The following is a 24,295-nucleotide window of genomic DNA, read 5'->3' as shown; positions in this document are numbered from 1 at the left end:
TATAGTTCGGACAATTCACATGTAATGGATACATGTATGTTCTTTTTTTTTATTTTTTTTTTTACTTTTTTTTGAAAAAAAGGGAAAAGGGGGGATTATTAGAACCTTTATTTTTTGTTTTATTTTAAAACACTTTTTTTTTACATTTTTTATTCCCCTCTAACCTCAAGCATACCTCCCTGTGCACAACAACTCCCAGAATACCTTCTTGTGGGGAGTTGTAGTGCACAGGGAGGTATGCTAGGAGTTGTAGTGCATAAGAAGGTATGCTGTGATGTTTTGAAAGGCTGCTGCCGCGCAACTGCAACTCCCAGCATACCTCCTTGTGCACTACACCTCCCAGCATAACTCCTGGTGAACAACAACTTCCAGCATAATTCCTTGTGCTTTGCAACTCCCCACAAGAAGGTATGCTGGGAGTTGTAGTGCACAAGGAGGTATGCTGGGAATTACAGTTGTGCAGCTCCTGACACAACTCTGTGCAGCATACATTCTTGTGCACTACAACTCCCTGCATGCCTCCTTGTGCACAAAGAGGTATGCTGAGGGATGTAGTGCATAAGGAGGTATGCTGCTGGGAGTTGTAATGCATTAGCAGCCTCCTGGCACAACAACTCCCAGCATGCCTCCTTGTGAACAACAACTCCCCACAAGAAGGTATTCTGGGAGTTGTTGTGCCACTGTATCGGTGGGCCCCGCGGGAATGGAGAGGCGGCGACAGGATTGTGGACCCGGAGGTTGGGGAACTGGCTGGTGTAAGGGACCGCTGCCGCAGCACCGGCGAGTCCCGTATTTGGAATGGTTGAATGACTGCCGCCCGCGGGATTGCGGGCCGCAGTCATTAGCAGTGAGGGGCCGATTCATATGCAGCAGACTCGTGCTGCATATAGAGCGGCTCTGCAGGGGTTAAATGCCGCTGTCGGTTATGACAGCGGCATCTACCCTTTAGGGCAGGGGTACTCAACAACTTTTAGTGAAGGTCCACTTACCGGGGTATATTGTCAGGTGAAGGTCCGAGCTGAACATCAGTGGGAAACATGTTTTGTTACTTTGTCACAAACGTTCAACTATTTATATACAGAATTGTTGCTTATTAGCGGGAAAATTGGCATTTTTTTCTCTCTCACCAGGCCTTTGATATTAGGTACAAAGGGGGTGACTGCCCTGGTAGTATATAGCCCCCCTGTTGCTCCCCCAGTAGTGTATAGCCCCCCCTGTGCGCTCTCCTTCAGTAGTATATAGCCCCCTGTTGCTCCCCCAGTAGTATATAGCCCCCCTGTGCGCTCTCCCCCTGTAGTATATAGCCCCCTGTGAGCTCCCCCCAGTAGTATATAGCCTCCCCGTGCGCTCTCCCCCTGTAGAATATAGCCCCCTGTGAGCTCCCCCCAGTAGTATATAGACCCCCTGTACGCTCTCCCCCTGTAGTATATAGCCCCCTGTGCGCTGTCCCCCAGTAGTATATAGCCCCCTGTGAGCTCCCCCCAGTAGTATATAGCCCCCCTGTGCTCTCCCCCTGTAGTATATAGCCCCCTGTGAGCTCCCCCCAGTAGTATATAGCCCCCGTGAGCTCCCCCCAAGTAGTATATAGCCCCCCTGTGAGCTCCCCCCTGTAGTATATAGCCCCCTGTGAGCTCCCCCTGTAGTATATAGCCCCCCCATGCGCTGTCCCCCTGTAGTATATAGCCCGCTGTGAGCTCCCCCCAGTAGTATATAGCGCCCCTGTGCTCTCCCCCCAGTAGTATATAGCCCCCCTTGTGCTTTCCCCCTGTAGTATATAGCCCCTGTGAGGTCCCCCCTGTAGTATATAACCCCCTGTGCGCTCCCCCCAGTAGTATATAGCCCCCTCAGTAGTATATAGCCCCCTGTGAGGTCCCCCCTGTAGTATATAGCCCCCTGTGCGCTCCCCCCAGTAGTATATAGCCCCCTCAGTAGTATATAGCCCCCTGTGAGGTCCCCCCTGTAGTATATAGTCCACCTGTGCGCTCTCCCCTTGTAGATGCCCCCCAGACAGAAAAAAAAAAAAAAAAAAAACAACTCACCTAGCACCTCGTTCCCCGCTGCGGCTGTCTTCGTCTCTTCCCGTCGGTCCGGCCCCCGGCTGATACGCGCTCTGTAGGGATGTCCCGGGGATTCCCCAGCAGAGCGCGCATCAGTGACCTCAGCGTACGCCGCCGGCCTGCACTTCCGGGAAGGACAGGCCGGCAGCGTACACTGAGGTCTGTGGTGCGCGCTCTGCTGGGGAATCCCCGGGACATCCCTACAGAGCGCGTATCAGCCGGGGGCCGGACCGACACTGCCCCCAGCCCCACAGGCGTACTGACATCTAAGGACAGTCCGCCTATGGGGCGGGAGGCAGTGCGGTGGGGAGCGGGACCTCCTAACCGCTCCGGGACAGACCGGATCCGGGGCGGTTAGGAGGTCTGACCAGGGGTCCGGACAGCTGGCCTCCGCGGTCCGGGTTCGGACCGCGGTCCGCCAGTTGAGGACCCCTGCAAATAGCCGGCACTAGCGATCGCTGTGTGCCGGCTATTTAAATTTGGCGCCGCCGGGAGCGGAGAGCTCGCGGGCGGAGGAGGGGACACCAGGGGGCAGGGGGCGGCACACAGAGAACACGGCCGGCGCTCAGGTAGCTGCCGGCCGTGTTCTCTGCACCATACTTCATGTTAATCTGCACTATTATGCAGATTAACATGAAGTATCGATACCAGGAAATCCTGGTATCGAACCGTTTTTCTGACCGAAATATCGATAGTAGTATCGATATTTCGGTGCATCGTGCATCACTAGTCTGCTCATCTCCATCAGATGTTCATGTTCCTTTTAAATTTCCTTAGAAGGAAGTGCTTTGTCTTGCGATACTCATATGTATTCCCACTTGCTCAATTAAAGTGCGTGCTTGAACCCAATATCAATCATGGGAGTGTGCACGCTGATTGAAAACATACTTTTTTCCGTGCGCAAAAGGGAAGAGGCGCTCTCAAAGGGTTAATCAGCAGTCATTAAGAATCCTGCCAAGAGCACAAATATTATCCACAGTGGAAGCAGAAGGTCCAGATGTTTTTTGACTTAGAACGTCTGAGTGTCCAAAAATGAGAGCTACAGTATGTATGTGTGTAGTGTATGTATACATATAGGGTATGTGTGTAGTGTATGTATGTATGTATTTAGTGTATGTATGTGTGTAGTGTATGTGTAGTGTATGTATACAGTACATATAGGGTATGTGTGTAGTGTATCTATGTACGTGTTTAGTGTATGTATGTGTGTAGTGTATGTGTAGTGTATGTATACAGTACATATAGGGTATGTGTGTAGTGTATGTATGTATGTGTTTAGTGTATTTATGTATATGTGTGGTGTGTATATATATATATATATATATATATATATATATATAAGTAGTGTATGTATGTGTGTAGTGTATGTGTAATGTGTGTATACATATAAGGGGACATTTCTTAAACAAGGTGTAAAGTGAAACTGGCTCAGTTTCCCCTAGCAACCAATCAGATTTCACTTTTCATTCCTCTCAGACTCTTTGGAAAATGAAAGGTGGAATCTGATTGGTTGCTAGGGGCAACTGAGCCAGTTCTAGTTTACACCATGTTTGATAAATCTTCCCCATAGTGTATGTATGTATGTATGTATGTATATATGTATGTGTGAAGTGTATGTGTAGGTTGTGTATACATATAATGTGTGTGTAGTGTATGCATGTGTGTAGTGTATGTATGTGTATAGTGTATATATGTGTATGTATCTATCTGTGTAAAGTATATATGTGTGTGTGTATGTATGTATATATGAGTGTAGCGTATGTGTGTATAGTGTAGTGTATGTGTATAGTGTAGCGTATCTGCATGGTGTGTGTGTGTGTGTGTGTGTGTGTGTAATGTATGTACATACCTCCCAACCGTCCCGGATTTCGCGGGACAGTCCCGTTTTCGGGGTGCTGTCCCGCGGTCCCGGAACGGCCCCCCGTGTCCCGCATTTTAAGTGGCCCCAGCGAAAAAAACAATAAACCAGTAACTCACCTGTCCTCCGGTCCCAGCAGCTCCTCTCCCAGCAGAACGCGCACTCCCGTCATCCTCCGGGGCGGGCAGCGGGGGTACAGAGTCACTAAGTGTACCGGAAGTGACCTGTTCATGAATCACTTCCGGTACAGTCAGTGTCTCTGTACCCCGCTGCCCGCCCCGGAGGATGACGGGAATGCGCGCTCTGCCGGGAGAGGAGCTGCTGGGACCGGAGGACAGGTGAGTTACTGGTTTATTGTTTTTTTCGCTGGGGCCACACTAATGGGGGGATTGGCTACTCTGTGGGGCGCTATATGGGGTATTGGCTACTATGTGGGGGGATTGGCTACTATGTGGGGCACTATATGGAGGCATTAGCTACTATATGGAGGCATTGGCTACTATGTGGGGCACTATATGGGGGATTGGATACTATGTGGGGCATATTTGGGGGATTGGCTACTATGTGGGGCATATATGGGGGCATTGGCTACTATGTGGGGCATATATGGGGGATTGGCTACTATGTGGGGCACTATATGGGGGATTGGCTACTATGTGGGGCACTATATGGGGGATTGGCTACTATGTGGGGCATATATGGGGGATTGGCTACTATGTGGGGCACTATATGGGGGATTGGCTACTATGTGGGGCATATATGGGGGATTGGCTACTATGTGGGGCACTATATGGGGGATTGGCTACTATGTGAGCACTATATGGGGGATTGGCTACTATGTGGGGCATATATGGGGGCATTGGCTACTATGTGGGCACTATATGGGGGATTGGCTACTATCTGGGGCATATATGGGGGCATTGGCTACTATGTGGGCACTCTGGGGGTTTGGCTATTATGTGGGGCACTATATGGGGATTGGCTACTATGTGGGGCACTATATGGGGGGATTGGCTACTATGTGGGACACTATATGGGGATTGGCTACTATGTGGGGCACTATATGGGGCATTGGATACTATGTGGGGCACTATATGGGGGATTGGATACTATGTGGGGCACTATATAGGGGGATTGGATACTATGTGGGGCACTATATGGGGCATTGGATACTATGTGGGGCACTATATAGGGGGATTGGATACTATGTGGGGCACTATATGGGGCATTGGATACTATGTGGGGCACTATATGGGGCATTGGATACTATGTGGGGCACTATATGGGGCATTGGCTACTATGTGGGCACTATATGGGGGATTGGATTCTATGTGGGGCACTATGTGGGGGATTGGATACTATGTGGGGCACTATGTGGGGGATTGGCTACTATGTGGGGCATATATGGGGGCATTGGCTACTATGTGGGCACTCTGGGGGTTTGGCTATTATGTGGGGCACTATATGGGGATTGGCTACTATGTGGGGCACTATATGGGGGGATTGGCTACTATGTGGGACACTATATGGGGATTGGCTACTATGTGGGGCACTATATGGGGGCATGGCTACTATGTGGGGCACTATATGGGGCATTGGATACTATGTGGGGCACTATATGGGGCATTGGATACCATGTGGGGCACTATATGGGGCATTGGATACTATGTGGGGCACTATATGGGGGATTGGATTCTATGTGGGGCACTATGTGGGGGATTGGATACTATGTGGGGCACTATGTGGGGATTGGATTCTATGTGGGGCACTATGTGAGGATTGGATACTATGTTGGTCACTATATGGGGGCATTGGATACTATGTGGGGCACTATGTGGGGGATTGGATACTATGTGGGGCACTATGTGGGGGATTGGATTCTATGTGGGGCACTATAATGGGGGATTGGATACCATATAGGGCATTTTTGGCGGGATTGGATACTGTATAGGGCACTATTCAGTCAGCAGCATGTAGTGGCTATGGAGGGTTGATATAGGGGCGTGGCTATGGAGGGTTGCTATGGGGGTGTGGCTATGGAGGGTCAATATGGGGGCGTGGCTATTGGGACCGCGGCGCACATGTCCCTCTTTGCTCCTTGCAAAAGTTGGGAGGTATGTATGTATGTGTATAATGTAGTGTATGTATGTGTGTATGTATGTAGGTAGTATGGTTTGTGTATGTATATCGTTTAATGTATGTGTGTGTAGTGTATGTATGTATGTATATAGTGTAAGTGTGTAATGTACTGTATATATGTGCATAGTGTATGTATACATGGACTCCTGTCAAAGAACATCCAGCCCAAGACATGTGTGATTCCCGGAGTTAAGCAGCAATGCTATTTGCACCTTTATCCCCCTGTATGTAGTTTCTAGGGTGCCCAATGCTGAGAACGTAGGGTGCCATGGAAACTACATACAGGAGCAGGGACTCCTGTCCAAGACAGATGTCCCTGTCCCTGTACTGCAACATACTGATTACATCTAATCAGTGTACATGTACTGAGCCCTATCACGTATCACTATGGCCCTGTATAGAATTAATTGAGCAGCGACCACGCGGACACGCTTAGCATTTCATATATTGCGTGGTGATTGGGTCCCCGTTCTCAAGATTGGTGGAGGTCCCTACGGTTGAATCTACCAGCAATCAGTTTGTTATTCCCAATCCTATTAGGAGATAGAAGGTGACCAACACAGATGGGAATTTGAAACTTTTTTTCTGCTGAACAGTATAGGAACATAGCAATGGGGGAGATTTATGAAACATGGTGTAAAGTGAAACTGGCTCAGTTGCCCCTAGCAACCAATCAGATTCCACTTTTCATTCCTCACAGACTGTTTGGAAAATGAAAGGTGGAATCTGATTGGTTGCTAGGGGCAACTGAGCCAGTTTCACTTTACACCATGTTTCATAAATCTCCCCCAATTGCTCTAGCGGACTTTTATGTAACATGTTGTCTGTGGAAAAGAACGTCCAATACATGCGGGAGGGAATGGACTGAGAGCAGAAGTTCTCCAGCTGTTTCTGAGAATACAAGTGCTTATATTGGTAAAGGTTATTTATAAGATGCCACAAGTGCTGTAAATAGCAGAGCAGGCAGCAGCGGCGCTCTATATAATAGTAATTATGTTATAGAGTCTATTGTACGCCTGCCATGTATGAGTCAACTTCTACGGCTCCATTGTGTGTGTTGATGAGACGTTCTGTATATACTGAGAATCTCCGAGTGGTTAGATAAATAGATGCAGGGACTCTTATTTACTGCAGGGCGGTCCATCTGGTAGCGTAATAGGCTCTGGTATAAATAACTAAGGTCGCCATGCAGATGGTTGGACTTTCATCATTTACAGTAAATCTTCATTGCGTACTTTCTCCAAATCAGAGTTTAAATAAACTTTCCGCATTACGTTTTATTCTCACCGGACATGGAGAACAATGAGGGGCTGGCATCATTGTCATAGACGGCTTTAGTTATTTCCAGCATTAGAATGGGGGAAGGGGGTGGACCGTATTAACAATCAGAGTAGCGTTCACTATCTCGTTGGGCATGTCAAGGGTATTTACAAGGGTTCCCTTTAAGTGTGATTGCAGATCACAGGAGAAAACAATTATCTTTATTTCTTTACAAAGAGGCATGGAAAGCTTGATTGTTACAATCACACAGGATAACACTATATGCAGATGGTTACAGTTGACAATGAAGAGAATATAGAAACATCGAAGATTGACAGCAGAAAAAGCCCCCCTGGTCCATCTCGTCTGCCCTATTAGTGTTTCCCTTCTTATTATCTTAGGATAGATATATGTTAATCCCTTCCTACTGTTTATACCTCTAGCTATATAGCCCAGATTACCATTATATATATATATATATATAAATATATATATATATATGTACAGACCAGCATACCATTATATATTTATACAAGATATAGGAAAAGGCGGCACTCCAATTCTAGTGAATAAAAGTGGTTTAGTTTATTCACCCAGCATGCAACGTTTCAATCTTCCCAATGAGATCTTTGTCAAGCAATGTAATCAGCAGTAAGGGGCTGGTATATAACACACATAAGGACAGCCCAACAATTAGTGACATCATCATAATCACAAAATATAAACAAACATAATAACTGCAAAGTGCTATAGTGTATATATAATTGTGCAGTGAAACTGTGTAGTCCATCACATATCGGCTGTGGTAGATGCGGTCGATCGCAATATATAAACATTAGTCCATAGAAAAATATAAATAAAATAAGTCCAGTAATCCAATGGTTAATGGAGGGGGTCGTGACTCACCAAGATATATATCAAGCAGCTGCTCCGCCATGCCGTGTACTCGGCTCGATCATTGTTTGTACACAAAGCTATTGCGCATGTGCCAGGAGTGCACCAATGAGAGGGTTGTTACGGAGTGTCATGATCGCCAATCCTGTGGAGAGCCTGACTCATGCTCTATAATGTCCCAGAGTGCAGTTCCGCCATTTTGGAATCTGGACAAGGCAGCCCGTTCTATGCAAGCTTTATGTGTCAGTCCGGGCTCCGTCACAGCTCTAGGCGCATGCGCACTACCGGGTGCGCCATCTTGGAAATGGGGAAAACTTGCCCATACTGTACGGGCTAACATGGACAGTGATACTTGAATAGTGAATCCACAGCTACAGTGTTCGGCACCCCAGGAAGCTCCGCAATGGTGTCCATCTGGGAATCTACCGGACTGGTCGACTTACTGGCAGTCTTTCCCACCTTCTCCCAAGGTCTTCCACTGTAATGTTGCTGTGGCTCACATATGATGACAGGGTCCCAAAACCAAAAAGATGTATGGCGGTCAGAAAATGATGATCGGCTGCAATGACACTCCCAGTTCCTCTCTTAGAAAATTGGATTATAGGGCTATGTGATGGTGAGTAAACGACTGGACCCCATTAATCTGAAACAAAAAGAAAAAAGAGTAAAGATAAATATATAATTAAACAAATCAAGTAGGATCTATATACGCCGCACCTACAACAGTAAGGTATTAGTGAAATAGTGGAGAGGATATTTATATAATATATACAGTGTCAAATTCCAATACCTCATCAGAAGGACACCTCAATTGAGTGAAGTAGGGCATGGTCTACATAAAAGCTCTCAGTGAAAAATCTATATTCAAGCCTGCCGGTTGTAATGAATTCAATCTGGCTATCCATTGTGCCTATCTTCTTTTCAACAATTTCTGCCTATCTCCACCTCGTCTAGGAGGATATACTCTATCAATGATACAAAATCTCAATTGGTTCAACGTGTGTCCACAATCTTTAAAGTGGCGGGGTACAGGTAACTCAAGTTTTTCTGTGCGAATTGAGGACTTATGATTATTTAAGAGAGTACGGCATTCTGTGGTGGTCTCTCCGACATAGATCCGAGGACAGGGGCACTGAAGAACATAAATTACATGGTCAGATTTACATGTAAGATGGTATCTAAGTTTGTACTGCTTGTGTGTGATCGGATGCGTGTAGATATCACCTTTCAGCATAAGAGAACAATTTTCACATCCTAGGCAGGGAAAACTACCAGGTTTTAGTGTAGAGGATAGGTCTAAAGTCTCACGGTAAGTATCCGCATGTACCAATTTGTCTCGTAGACTAGGGGCTCGTCTGTATGAAAAAAGAGGAGGAGATCTGAAAAGCGGTATATTAGTATGGTAATTGGAAATGATGCTCCAATGTTTTCTAATGATATAGGAGATACGGGAACTGTACATATTATAAGTAGATATGAACGGAATTCTCCCCTCTGGACTCAACCTCTTCCCATCATTGGTGTCCTGTTTCGGTTGTCTGATTTGTGTCATACTTCTTTTAATGAGTTTATTAGGGTATCCACTACCCTGAATCTTCTGCCCCATCTCATCTAATCTCCTTTCTAGTGTGTTAGGGTCCTCAACTATCCTTTTCACACGTAGGAGCTGACTGCGTGGCAGGGATTCAACTATTTTTCTGGGGTGTAAACTATAAAACCTCAAGAGGTTGTTTTTGTCCGTCGGTTTCAAATAGATGTCCGTACATAATCTACCCCCATCTCTGAATACCCACGTGTCTAAGAATTGTACTTCTTCATGAGACCAATTCATCGTGAATTTGATGTCTGTATCAGGTTCATAAAAAAAAAGAAAGAACTCCTCTAATTCTGCTGCAGAGCCCCAGAAAATATATACAGCCCAGCATATCATTATATATACAGCCCAGCATATCATTATATATATATATATATATATATATATATATACAGCCCAGCATACCATTATATATATATATATATATATATATATAGCCCAGCATACCATTATATATATACAGCCCAGCATACTATTATATACAGCCCAGCATACCATTATATATATATATATATATATACAGCCCAGCATACCATTATATATATATATATATATATATATATATATATATGTACAGCATACACATATTCAGCTGCTTATAAATGTTTGTTTCAATTGTTTTACGCGTTATTTAGAATACAAAATCATTTTTAGGATGTGGAACCAACTGTCTAAAAATTGCTTTGGTTTAAGAATAGATTTGGATTACAAGCGCAGTCCCAGAACGAATTATGCTCGTAATCCAAGGCACAACTGTATATACCAGCATACCTTTATATATACAGTGCAGCACACCATTATATATATATATACATATATATATATATATATATATATACACATATACTTACATACAGCCCAGCAGACCCATATATATATATATATATATATATATATATATATATATATATACAGCCTTGCATATGATTTGCTTTCCCTACCACCAGGTTGCACTGGTGACTCATTTTAAAGGAGACCTGTCAGCTGGGTCACTCCCCCCAAACCCACCCCACCCCCGGACAGGGCACCACATACATACCGGCTCCTGCGCTTCTCGCTTCTGGTCCCGGAGATATGGCCTTCAGCTCATCAGCGCGCTCAATATGCAGATGAGCTGAGATGAGTCCGATGGCCATAGGAAATCGATGCTCCATTGATTTTCTGTGGCCATTGGACTCGTCTCAGCTGACTCTGCTGACAGATCTCCTTTAAGGCTGTCAGAAATCACTGCCCCTAAATCCTTCTCTTCTGAAGTCTGCCAACACAGAACTGCCATATGATAGAGGATTCCTCCTCCCCAAGTGGATTATTTTACATTTGGAAACATTGAACTTCAGTCTCCATTGAAAAGCTAAATCAGTTTCCATATTTCTGGAATATCAACCCTATTGTACACTTTTGTGTCATCAGCAAACAGACAAACTATATATATATATATATATATATATATATATATATTTTTTTTTTTTTTTTTTTTTTAACTAGTTTTGGCAGATGGGCCATTCCTAGATTTCTACTAAGATCATATCACATTTCCCAGTCTTTTCCATTGGGATATGCTTGTTCTCATTGTGGTTCTCTATAGTCCCAGAGGTTGTATAACCCTTTCCAGACACACATATATTACAGCAAGTATTTTACTCATCGCATCCGGCATTTCCTGTGATAACTTTCTTGTAGAATTCAAAACCATTTCATTCCCACAGAGTTATCCGACATATAGTGAGGTCTGTACTTATGGCTGCCTTGAGTATAGAGGATATTAACACAAATAAATAAAACTGGTTTTCAGGTTTTTGAACAAATCTGCCATCTATGAATATAACCTTAAAGGGATTGTACAACTTCCTTCTAGGTCCTACAGGTATACCATTGAAGTCACCTCACTTGGTGAAATAAAAACTATTTCATCTGTTAAAAAACCCACAACGTGTTTTCGGGCCATTCCAGCCTCTTCATCAGGTGCTCCTGGCAGCAGGGACTCCGTTTATTGCACCATCAGCTATTTAGAGATGATTATGTAATGGGCTGCAGACTGATGACTACAAATGCTTCAGAACCAGGACACAGAAAATGTTTCATCTAACACTATAAAACGCTTGCTCAGCACTTACAAATGATGGAAATGTGGTTTTGGTCTCAGAGACTAGCGAAGTGGCGATGGCTGTTTCTAAAGATTCCATTTGTCTAGATGTATGTTTGGAGCCCATCAAAGGTGCAATCACTCTGGATCTTAAAGGGGGATGCTGGAAAGAGGATACTCCACTATGATATCCATTAACCTCCATAGGGCATTTTGCCTTTAAAGATTGTCCAAGCTTAGAAAAACATGGCAGCTATCTTCCAGAAACAGCATGGCTCCTGTCCTCAGTCTGGATGTGATTTTTTTTGCAGCTTAGTTCCATTAAAATGAATGACGCTGAATTGTAATGCTACACACAACTTGAGGACAGGGATGGTGCCGAATTAGCAAGAAAGTAGCCGTGGTTTTTCTAGTCCTGGACATGATTATGGGAGCAGCCATCTTGCATGAGTTGTTGTTAACAGCATTCAGAAATGTGCTTTACAGCATCCACATAGACCAAAGGAGGATATAATCTAGAACTGACTCATTGAGAGTGTTGTGGGCATGCTCTGTGACCTGTGCAGAGGATGCTGTGCAGGTAGAGGAACAAGGAAAGCAGTGACTATTACCGATGGTAAATAGTGTTATCCTGTGGTATCTTTATGCTGGTATTATTAGACATGAGGAAGGAAATTTATTAAGACTGGCATACACATACGTCGGTCTTAAATTAGGCCTCATCCCCATTCATCATGCCAGATTTACTACACCTGAGCAGGTGTAGATTTTTGCCATGGGTTATATCTGCTACTAGGCGTAAATGTCATGTCTGTGCCTATTCAGATCTCAGTGCGGTCCTCTGCTTGTCACATATGTCCGAGGTTACACTTTTGGAAATGATTAGTGCTTGCTTTCTATATTTCATTTGCACCAGTCTGAACTTCGTCTTAATGCAGTACTTGCTGTGTGGTTTCTTGTTAAACACTATGTGAACACTGCTCTAATCCTTCTGCTCTGGTAATTGATTCTCCACCACACCCATCTAATACCTCTCTGGTCCTCTAACAGTTGACCTTAGTTTAGCTTATGTGACTGACATTGTTCCATACCATTCTCACTTCTCCTGTTCCATCTGTGATTGTTTGGATGTCAGGGTCTGATACAGTCACGACTGGTGCAGATTCCTGACATCCCATATACAAATCTCTCACCCACACCTGATTGCTTGCTATTAGTCTCTGTTGAGCGTGCTGGCGTTTCCTCTGAATCTCATATCTCCTTTATTCTGATCTCTGCTATTGCTACCTGACTCTTCTCCCGGTTTTGATTCTGTGCTTTACTGCCTGACTGGTTCTGACCCTTGGCTTTTTGATTTCACATATTTGTTTGTTTGTCTTCTCTGTGTTTTTTGTAGTCTACTTTTACATAGAAAGGGGACATCTCCAACTTTTCAACCACCACCGCTTAGGGTAGCGACAACTTGAGGGTTTAGTATTAGGGCTGTTCTTGTGTTCTCACCCTCCCAGGTTTCCAGCATGTTGGAACAACAATATACTTAGTAGGCAAACAAATGGAGGAAGTGAAATGCCGGGGAGTAGAACAGGAAACAGAACAACTCTTCCAGCTGAATGGAGCAGTGGGTCAGCTGGCATACCATTCATTCTCTATGAAGCTGCCGGAGATAGATGACTACAGCCCTCAGTTATGTCCAGCAACTCCACAGAGAATGAATGGAACATACACTGAGCTGCCACTCTTTTTAGGAGGAGTCAAGTCCTCATTCTTCAGCAGATTCCTGGACTGATGACCATGAGCTGCCTGCCCATAACCCTGGCCTGGACCAAGACCTGACCCTATGATTCAATTGGTCGCCTGTTATACCAGAACTACTATTGAAAAGTATCCTTATAACCTCTAGCAGTTATGTCCAGCTTCCATATCCTGTAATGCGATAAAGAGTAAGAAACCTACTTACAGAAGAGTCTGCTCCTAAGGTTGCCTCAAAGCCAAACCGGTTGGTAAGCACAGCTGGTCCTCCGCCATATGAATTTCCAGGATCATCTCAAATATATAGAGAGTATGGGGGGAAATTTATCAAACATGGTGTAAAGTGGAACTGGCTCAGTTGCCCCTAGCAACCAATCAGATTCCACCTTTCATTCCTCACAGACTCTTTGGAAAATGAAAGGTGGAATCTGATTGGTTGCTAGGGACAACTGAGCCAGTTTCACTTCACTTACAAATCTCCCCTTATATCTTCATTTGCAACTATATTTTTTCCATTCTTTAAAAAAATTATATAGACTAAAATGGGTAATCTCTGCTTGTGTTTAACTCCAATGGCTTCCAAAACGTCCCCTTGAAATATCTCAGGGCTCTGTCGAAAGAGATTGCTGAATAATTTTGTCGGTCAATCTCATATAAATGACATACTTTACGCTCATGCACAGGCACCTACACAGGCCCATATGGCAACCATATGAACTCTCTACTTTCCAAATTCCCCTTCTGTTTTATGTTTCTTATTTGAGACTTGTGAGAAAAAAAAAATTGTCCTGTAAATTCTCACAGAATTAATGAGTAATACATGTTCTTGCTCTCTACCGCCTTATAAAATTGAAACAATGGTATTGGTCCATAGGAGTTATTATAATAACAGGCTATGTTATATTTTACAGGTTATGGGCTTCATGTTACTGATATGTATAATATATATATATATATATATATATATATATATATATATATATATTTATTTATTTTTTAAAGAGGTTTAGAAAAAACATTTTTATATTTTATATACACAGTGGTGCCTTGGATTACAAGCATAATTCGTTCCAGGACTGCACTTGTAATCCACTCTTAAACCAAAGCAAATTTTCCCATAAGAAATCATAGAAATGCAGACAATTGGTTCCCCACCCCAAAAATAAGGATTTATTATTCTGAATAACATGTAAAACAAATGTAACAAACATTCAGGAACAGCAGAATCTGTGATATTATAAGTTACTGTACAGTAATGGAGAGGATGGGAAACAAAAGGGCTGACAGAGACTGCAGGGAGCAGGAAGGAATAAGCAGGGCAGATGTGGGCACATAATGCAGCACTCTCTGTCCGGGGAGAGAGGGGTTACAGCTATGGAGAGATTGCCTCCCCTGTCCTGTCACCTGATGCAAGCCCCAGCCTGAAGTGGATCTGCTATGATTTGGAAGGTGAGGGAAACTTCCTGGGTCAGAGTACAGGGCTGTAGACCCCGCTTTGCAGACCATGTCCTCCTCCACTCCCCCTCCCACCCAGTACAGGGAGCTCTTAAACCAAAGCAATGCTCTTAAAGGGGAACTCCGGGTAGAGGTTAAGAGAATTAAACTTCTGCAGAAGCATAATGCATTACTTACCTGTCTATCCCAGTTTTGAAACTACCAAAAATCCATATATATATATATATATATATATATATATATATATATATTTTTTTTTTTTTTTTTTTTGGGGGGGGGGGGGTGCTCTGTATTGTGTTTCTGTCTTTCCTGGTTTAGCATTTCCCAGAATGCAATGCTTTCCCTCAGCTGACCATCACAGCCCCCACCCATTAAAATCAGTAAAGTGCTGCATCAGTATTAGTGCTACACCTGCTTCTGGCTGGTCTGAGATGGTGAATCACTTAGGGGATTGGGGGATCCAGCCAAGTCTCCTGTGATATCACACCCTCCCTACCTCTCTGCATCATCAGCCTGTGCTCAGCAAACACACACAATGTGAGACAGAGTGATGGAAGATTTGTCTCCTGGGGGGGATAGCAGAAGGAGCAGGAGACAATGTGAATTGGTACAGGGGCCATTTTTTTTTCACTTCCTGGATTTCTATCAGCTACCAGTGTGGCAGAACCGTACAGGTACAGTAATACATTGTATAGACACATCTATATAACTTTTAATGTACTTTTAATAGAAAAAAGTTTTTGTTATCCGGAGTTCCCCTTTAAACCAAGTCACAATTTTGAAAAACTGTGAGCTCTTAAACCAAAATGCTCTTAAACCAAGTTACTCTTAAACCAAGGTACCACTGTATAGGAATTCTGATGTAATATATACAGAGAGTCTTCATCTCTTGACCAGCGTAGAGAGTGGTTATAAAGAGTGTTTCTCTCTTTGGAGGATCTCTCCTGTCTTGCTTTGCACAGACAACTAACTGATTTAAACGGGTACTGTGTAATTGTTCACTTTTCCTCTGGGGGCACTGCAGGCTAATTGGATATGTACTATTAGCTGGATGTCCCAGCAACAGATCATTTTGTAAACAATAGACATGAGCGCAACTCGAGCATGCCTGATTCCGATCATTCTGCACTTAAATATCGGTGTGGAGGTAGACCTAGGGAGTCCAGAAAAGCATGATTCAGCCATAGCCCATAGGCTGTATCCATGTTCTCCCAGACTCAAACTTTGTCAGCCACCGGTATTCAAGTGCCGAATGATCGAAACCAAGCACGCTCCAAATCTGTTCATCTCTAATAATCAACCTTCTAACAAATAAGGGTTATCCAATGTAGTAAACCCCTTTAAAACTGCATGATACATTTTCTTCGAATCTCCAGTTTCATTGCTTACACATGCAAATTCAATTGAAGAGACTGCAGCAGAGTCAGTTATCGAACGTCCATCAGCAGAGAGCGGCAATGAAAACCTGCACAGCAAAGTATTTCAAGTCAAACATCTTAAAACGTCATGTGAGCTGGAGATGGAAGGTAGAAAAAGAAAGATAATGTTACGTACAAGCTCCGAGCTCCAAGAGAACTATTTCTGTCCCAAAACAATTTGACCTACCCTGTGGTTTATCTTATTAATTTGTGGTTTTGGCTTGCCTGAACATTTTTTGGTCCACTACCAAAGTAAACTGAAAACATCTGTTGAAGGACTTATAAAATATCGAGCGCATACAAACCCGGTTGTTTGCCTCTAAGGATCTTCGGCATTTAGTTTCTATAGTTCCCTGTTTAAATCAGAAACTCGACTAATCTACGTAGAAAACGACTCGGCTGCCTGTAGGAAAATCCGAGCAGTTTCTTCTCAGTCACATTGCAGTCTGGACCTATTTTGATGACATTTACTGTATTTAGAAAAACATTGATACGATCTGCCCGATCAATCTGGAAGAAGTATGGAAACGTACCGTTATTTGAGGAAATAATCATGAAGAGAATAAACTCCAGGCGATTTCTGCCACTCGGTTTACTGATTTGTGCCCATATTTCTATAAACATGGGCTAGAGACCAATAAAAAATATCCATTGCCTGCAGTTTAGATGTCATGATCAAGGATGGGGATGGACATTGGTTAATTTAGTTGATTGAAAGGGGAACTATCAGCAGGTTAGACGAATGTAATCTGCTGATAGCTCCCTAGTGGGCACGGGGCTCTGAGGATGGAGGTTTGTCTATTACCTCATGCTCAGTGCCATTCCCATTAGTTGGGCCCGATACTCAGTTAGGAGCACTGGGGATGTGGCTACCACCCCTCCGAACACTGATCCAGCTGGCCCCCTCCATTGATAATCATTAGGGGGTGGGGCAGTCGATGGTCATAGCCCCGCCCCTGCGCTGCGATCCTTCCCCGCCCAGCCCACTCCTCTAATGATTATTAATAGAGGGGGGGGCAGCCAGATCGTTGCTCAAAGGGGTGGTAGCCCCACCCCCAGTGCCCATAACGGCTTACTAGACACAACTAGCAGTGCGGGAACAGCCCTGAGGATAAAGGTAAGAGACATTCCTTCATCCTCAGTGCCCTGGGCCCCCTAGGGAGCTATGAGCAGGTTAGATTTGTCTAACTTGCTGATAGTTCCCCTCAAAGACAGTTAGAGTCTATTGGAGCTAACCCTAGTGGATCTTAACCCTTTAGTGACCAAGCCAATTTGTGCCTTTTTGCCAAAACCATTTTTTTGTTTGTTTGTTTGTTTTTGGCGACATAGCCATGCGAGGGCTCGTTCCTTTGTAGGAGAGGTTATGGAGGTTATGGAGTTCACATAATTTACAGATAAAGTTATTTTATTTATTTTTAATAGGGGGATTCATGCATTTTTATGTATGTGTGGGGGAGGGGGGGTTATTTTAACAAACTTTTTTTTTTACTTATTAACTAAGCCCACATTGCCTGCTGACAGCCAATCTATACACGTCTGTATTGGGACATAAGGCAGGCCTGGGGATCAGACTGGTGTTGCTCGAAAACACTCTGTTAATTGGAGTAGTCATGATTTCACTGTGGCATATAAACTGCCAGGATCTGAGGTTTCTCCAGTCCTGGCAGGTTGTGCAGGAGCCCAGCTGTCATACTGACAGCCGAGCTCCATTAATTGCAGCATGTGATATCTGTGCTATTACCATACCTCCCAACTTTTGCAAAGAGCAAAGAGGGACATGTGCGCCCCCATAGCCACGCCCCCATAGCAACCCTCCATAGCCACTCCCCTACAGTCACCACATGCTGCTGACTGAATAGTGCCCTATACAGTATCCAATCCCCCCAAAAATGCCCTATATAGTATCCAATCCCCCCAATAGTGCCACACATAGTATCCAATGCGCCATATAGTGCCCCACATAGTAGCCAATGCCCCCATATAGTGCCCCACATAGTAGCCAATGCCCCCATATAGTGCCCCACATAGTAGCCAATGCCCCCATATAGTGCCCCACATAGTAGCCAATGCCCCCACATAGTAGCCAATGCCCCCAAATATGCCCCACATAGTAGCCAATGCCCCCATATATGCCCCACATAGTAGCCAATGCCCCCATATAGTGCCCCACATAGTAGCCAATGCCCCCATATATGCCCCACATAGTAGCCAATGCCTCCATATAGTGCCCCACATAGTAGCCAATCCCCCCATATAGTGCCCCACATATTATCCAATCCCCATATAGTGCCCCCCATAGTAGCCAATGCTCCATATAGTGCCCACATAGTAGCCAATCCCCATATAGTGCCCTCCATAGTAGCCAATCCCCCATATATGCCCCACAAAGTAGCCAATGCCCACCATATAGTACCCCACATATTATCCAATCCCCATATAGTGCCCCCCATAGTAGCCAATGCCCCCATATAGTGCCCCACATAGTAGCCAATCCCCCCATATAGTGCCCCACATATTATCGAATCCCCATATAGTGCCCCCCATAGTAGCCAATGCTCCCATATATGCCCCCACATAGTAGCCAATCCCCATATAGTGCCCACATAGTAGCCAATCCCCATATAGTGCCCCCATAGTAGCCAATCCCCATATAGTGCCCCACATAGTAGCCAATCCCCATATAGTGCCCCACATAGTAGCCAATCCCCATATAGTGCCCCTCATAGTAGCCAATCCCCCACATATGCCCCACATAGTAGCCAATCCCCCATATATGCCCCACATAGTAGCCAATCCCCATATAGTGCCCCCCATAGTAGCCAATCCCCCATATAGTGCCTCCCATAGTAGCCAATGCCCCCATATATGCCCCACATAGTAGCCAATCCCCCATATAGTGCCCCACAAAGTAGCCAATCCCCTCATATAGTGCCCCACATAGTGGCCAATGCCCCCATATATGCCCCACATAGTAGCCAATGCCCCCATATAGCGCCCCACAGAGTAGCCAATCCCCCCATTACTGTGGCCCCAGCGAAAAAAACAAAATAAACCAGTAACTCACCTGTCTGCCAGTCCCAGCAGCTCCTCTCCCGGCAGAGCGCGCACTCCCGTCATCCTCCGGGGCGGGCAGCGGGGTATACAGACACTGACTGTAGCGGGAGTAATTCATGACAGAGGCTGCAGGTCACTTCCGGCACAGTCAGTGTCTGTATACCCCGCTGCCCGCCTCGGAGGATGACGGGAGTGCGCGCTCTGCCAGGAGAGGAGCTGCTGGGACCGGCGGACAGGTGAGTTACTGGTTTATTGTTTTTTTTTCGCTGGTGCCACATATAATGCGGGACACGGGGGGGGGGGGGGGGCGTTCCGGGACCGCGGGACAGCACCCCGAAAACGGGACTGTCCCGCGGAATCCGGGACAGTTGGGAGGTATGCTATTACCAGCAACCACTAGGGGGCACCGAAAAGTTTACTGCATATTGATACAGCAAACTGGAGTTAATAACAGTATGCGGTAAAGTCCTAACTGTGGCTTCAGACAACAAGAATTTCATCATTTCACTTTATATGTATGGGGGTAATGTAAAACATTTTATTAGAATCTTACACTTGCTTACATTGTATATTTCTGTAGTTTCTACTATTTAATTTTCATGGCACCATAGCCTAGAACACTATAAAACATTACACGAAAAAAAAAAGGGTATCTTGTCATGTTAACAGGAGTCCCTGACCCTCTGCAGTAAAGAGTGATGCACTACACATTGCTACTTACTGTATGGCCCATGGTGGTACATGTAGATGCTGTGTAATTGCACCTAACTACTTATACTATCTGGGTACTCTGTACCTGGCTGCTGTGGGACTAAATCCGGATTTCTCTAGAATCTGGAATGAATTTGAATAAAATTCAAGCAAAACTTGAAAAAAAAATCATCTTTAGTGATAAAGAGATGAAAATTCAGTTTGCGTAGACTGTGCTTAAACAACGTATTCCACTCAAACATAACTTTTTCATATGTTGTTGCCCATGGGGATACTAACAATTCCTTGCATACTTGTTATTATCTATTCAGTCTCCTTCCCCAAGTTCTCAGCTGCTGCTTTCTGCTGAAGACACAAAAATCTGTGTGTGAACTTTTTTCTCGCTGTCTCCCCCTCTTCCCCCCTCCCTTCTGAGACGAATGATGTACACAAGTCCCTGACTGGCTTTACCTGCAACTTTGTAGCTTCTTCGTAATGCTGGGAGGGTTAATCACAGTGAGTTCATTCATTAGCAACTTGATCTCAGATTAACCCTCCCAGCATTACAAAGAAGCTTCAATGTTGCAGATAAAGCCAGTCAGAGACTTGTTTACATCAGCTGTCTCAGAAGGGAGGGTGGAGGGGAGACAGAAAGAAAACTGGGAGAAAGAGACTGAATAGATAATAACAAGGAATTGTTAGTCTCACCATGGGCAATGCACACAGTAGCTTAAAGTGCTGTGTATTGGTGGCAATGAGTAACTGCAGCTCAGCTCCCATTCACTTCAATGGGAACAGCTAATCAGCCAGGAGTGCTGCATTTAATAACCTCACCAGTCAGTAATTCACGACCTATCTTGTAGATAAGCAATCATAAAAATCTGGAAAACCCCTTTAATTTTACAATTCCAGGACAAACATTAGAAAATACAATGCATAATAAAAGCAATACCAAGCACTTCCAAATCCAGGAGCCGAAACCAACCTCATAAATCTCCCAAAACCACATAAGGCTTTTTATTATTAACACATCCATTTTAAATTAGTATGGCGAATTTAATTTTCCAACATTTTTTCAGCTTAATAGAAGCAAATAATGGATTCCATGATATATAACGAAGATATTTACATAAAGTCGTCTAAGCCAAAGACGAAGGGACGTAGCCAAGAACATTTTCTGCCGTGTGTGTATTACCATCCACGATGATGTATTCCCCCGAAAGGAAAATAGAACATTGACATGTCAAGGGGAACATGAGGAATGGCCAAGAAAATGACCTTTCTGTAGAGTAAACATTTCTCAACATTGTCTAATTTAATTTACAACTGGGAGATTGGAGGCTATTTTTATTACGACCCGTGTTCACCCACTGTTGCTCCTTCAGTCTTATAAACTGTCCAATATGACTCAAGAATGTAAAACCATCTGTAGAGAGAAGTCTTCTGGACCTGTAACTAGAAAAATGCAGGGAGTCATTAGGAGACTTGCCTTGAGACATATGAAGAATTGGATGTTGGAAAATCGGTCTTCTCGAAAGAATAAAAAGAAACTCAGAACAATCTGCTGACAGAATATTTTCTGGGACGGATTAAAAACCTTAAAAAAAAATTATTCAAAAGTTACTCAAAAATGCAAGAACATATGATATATTATTAATATTATTGTCATATAGGCATCAGAAGAGGTTTCCTGAAGATGAATGCGACTTACGCTTAGAGAGAACCTGTCACCTCCCCAACCCCCCCACCCCCCCGCGCCGGGGCAGAGCCTGGCCGACCCCCCGATGCAGACCCATATACTTACTTACTGCTTCCACAAAGTGCCACTCCTGGACCCGGTACTGCTCCCGGGAAAACACTGCCGGAAGCTGCGCACGTGCTCACCAGAGATATTCTCTATGGACATCGGACTCATCTCTGGTGAGCGTGTGCACGGCTTCGGACGGGGATTTCTCGGTGGTGGGACCAGGTTCAGGAGCGGGACTTCGTGGAAGCGGCAACAGGGGGGGCAGCCGGGCTCTGCCCCGGCACGGGGGGGGGGGGGGGCAGGTTCCCTTTAAAGGAAGGACCTCCTCAGTGCTGGTGGCTGCATACTGCTGCTCCAGTTACTGGGTCCCCGACTGCTTCCTGGTCTGAGCGGGGCCCGGGTTGTGACGTGTCAGGTCCGCTCAGCCAGTCACCGACCACAGTGGGGTTCCGCTGACTGGCTGAACGAACTTCACATGTAACGACCCGAGTCTCCACTTACACCAGGGAGTGGCTGGGGACCCAGGAAGCCGTGCACTATAGGGACATAACAGAAGGTTAGTGTTTCCCTTTAATGTATAAGTTGAAGATACTCCTAGTGGTGGCTACTGTTATGATTTAAGGCTATGTTCACATGGCATATGAGACTGGCCGTTCCGTGACCTGGCCGGGTCACGGAGTGGACGGTCTCTAAAAAGATTATCCTGCGGTACCGCAGTACCGCCCGGATGAACTTTCCGGCCGCAGGGTTCTGATGTGGGCGCATCAGCGCGCACCCGCTCCAGAACACCTCACAGCACACAATGAAGCAAGCGGCCGGAGCCGCTCGCTTCATTTTGTGAACTGACAGAGCTTTCTGCGGCTGCAATTCACTAAATTGCGGTAGCAGAAAACTGACATGTCAGTTGTTTGCGGCGCCGTATGGGATCCCGGCCAGAGCATATACTATGTGTATATGCTCCAGCCGGGATCCTATAGAAGAGCATGCGGCTTTCCTAGGCGTACAAAATACGCCCATTTTTGTCGATTGCAACAACGGCCGTACTTTTACGCTGTATGATCATAGCCTAACACTGTATTTATACAATGTATTTGGAACTCTGTATCTGAAAAACTGAACTCTAACTACTATAAAAATATATTATAAATTATTTAGGTTGATGATTTATTTTAGGTTTAGTGCTCCTTTATGTCCTTGACTATTGTCTTATTGTGCTTTTAGAGTATGTCTGCTGCTGGGGATGAAGAGGACGATTTTTCCAGATGATGTGGTAAATTCACATTAGAAAGATGCGCAAAAATTGTTAAATTGGCGTGAGAATGGTATATTCTACAAGTGGGTGAGCACACAATTAGGCAGCTAAAAGGACCTGCTTCTAACACAACAGCTATTGTAATCCTAATCCTAATTGCTTCAATTGGGTGCAAATACGAAGCACGTTAACAATTCAATCACTGAACGTAAATGTGTTCAAAACATTAGAAAGAAATGGTGCGTAAAGCGTAAGGTAAGACCCTATGACCCCCGATCACTAATGAGTTACTAAATAATGTCAAAAGGTCACTAGGAGAACACAAGAAAATAATGGTCCACTTAAAGAGGTTGATGAGATTAGAAAGACATGACTACTTTCCTCCGTATCGGCATGTTTTTATGAGGGGTAAGTGAAGTCAGACTAATCTGATCAACTTCATTGAATAGGTAAGCTCTAGACAAGGCCTGGGTGAATCATTGGATGTCTAATATCTTAATTATTTCCAAAGCACTTGACACTCTTAGAAAAATAGGGTATTTACTTTGACATGGTCGCCATCAGTCATTAGTGGGGTTTACACAGGAGCATTTCTATATATTGTCATTTATATATTTATTAAAGGAGAAGTCTGGCAGATTATAAAATCCTGCGGCCGGCATGAGCAGGGGGAAATTGATAACAAGCACTCACTTACCTCTTCCTTTGCCCGCGATGAGAGGTGGGGCCGGCCGCGGGACCCCAACGGGAAGACATTTTCCACCGAGTTGTGATGATGTCTGGCCTGTCCCAGCTTATGGACTGGCCGCTTAGCTAATCAGTGACTGCAGCGGCGTCCCGTCACTGACTGGCTGAGTGGCCAGTCTAGGAAGAGTCTCTGTATACTTGGCTTAGATAAACTTTAGTTACTCTGCTGACTTGAGGTAGTGGTAGTAGACCGACTACAAGTTTGGGGTAAATCTGACCCTATCCAAACCCCAAAGTATTCAGCTGTGGGGCTTTAAGAGAAAGTACCTGTGCCCCTGGGTATGAAACTTCCGCCTAT

The sequence above is a fragment of the Dendropsophus ebraccatus genome, chromosome 15 (assembly GCF_027789765.1).
Source record: "Dendropsophus ebraccatus isolate aDenEbr1 chromosome 15, aDenEbr1.pat, whole genome shotgun sequence".
Lineage (NCBI taxonomy): Eukaryota > Metazoa > Chordata > Amphibia > Anura > Hylidae > Dendropsophus > Dendropsophus ebraccatus.
The sequence above is the reverse complement of the archived record's forward strand: the minus strand, read 5'-3'. Positions refer to the sequence as shown.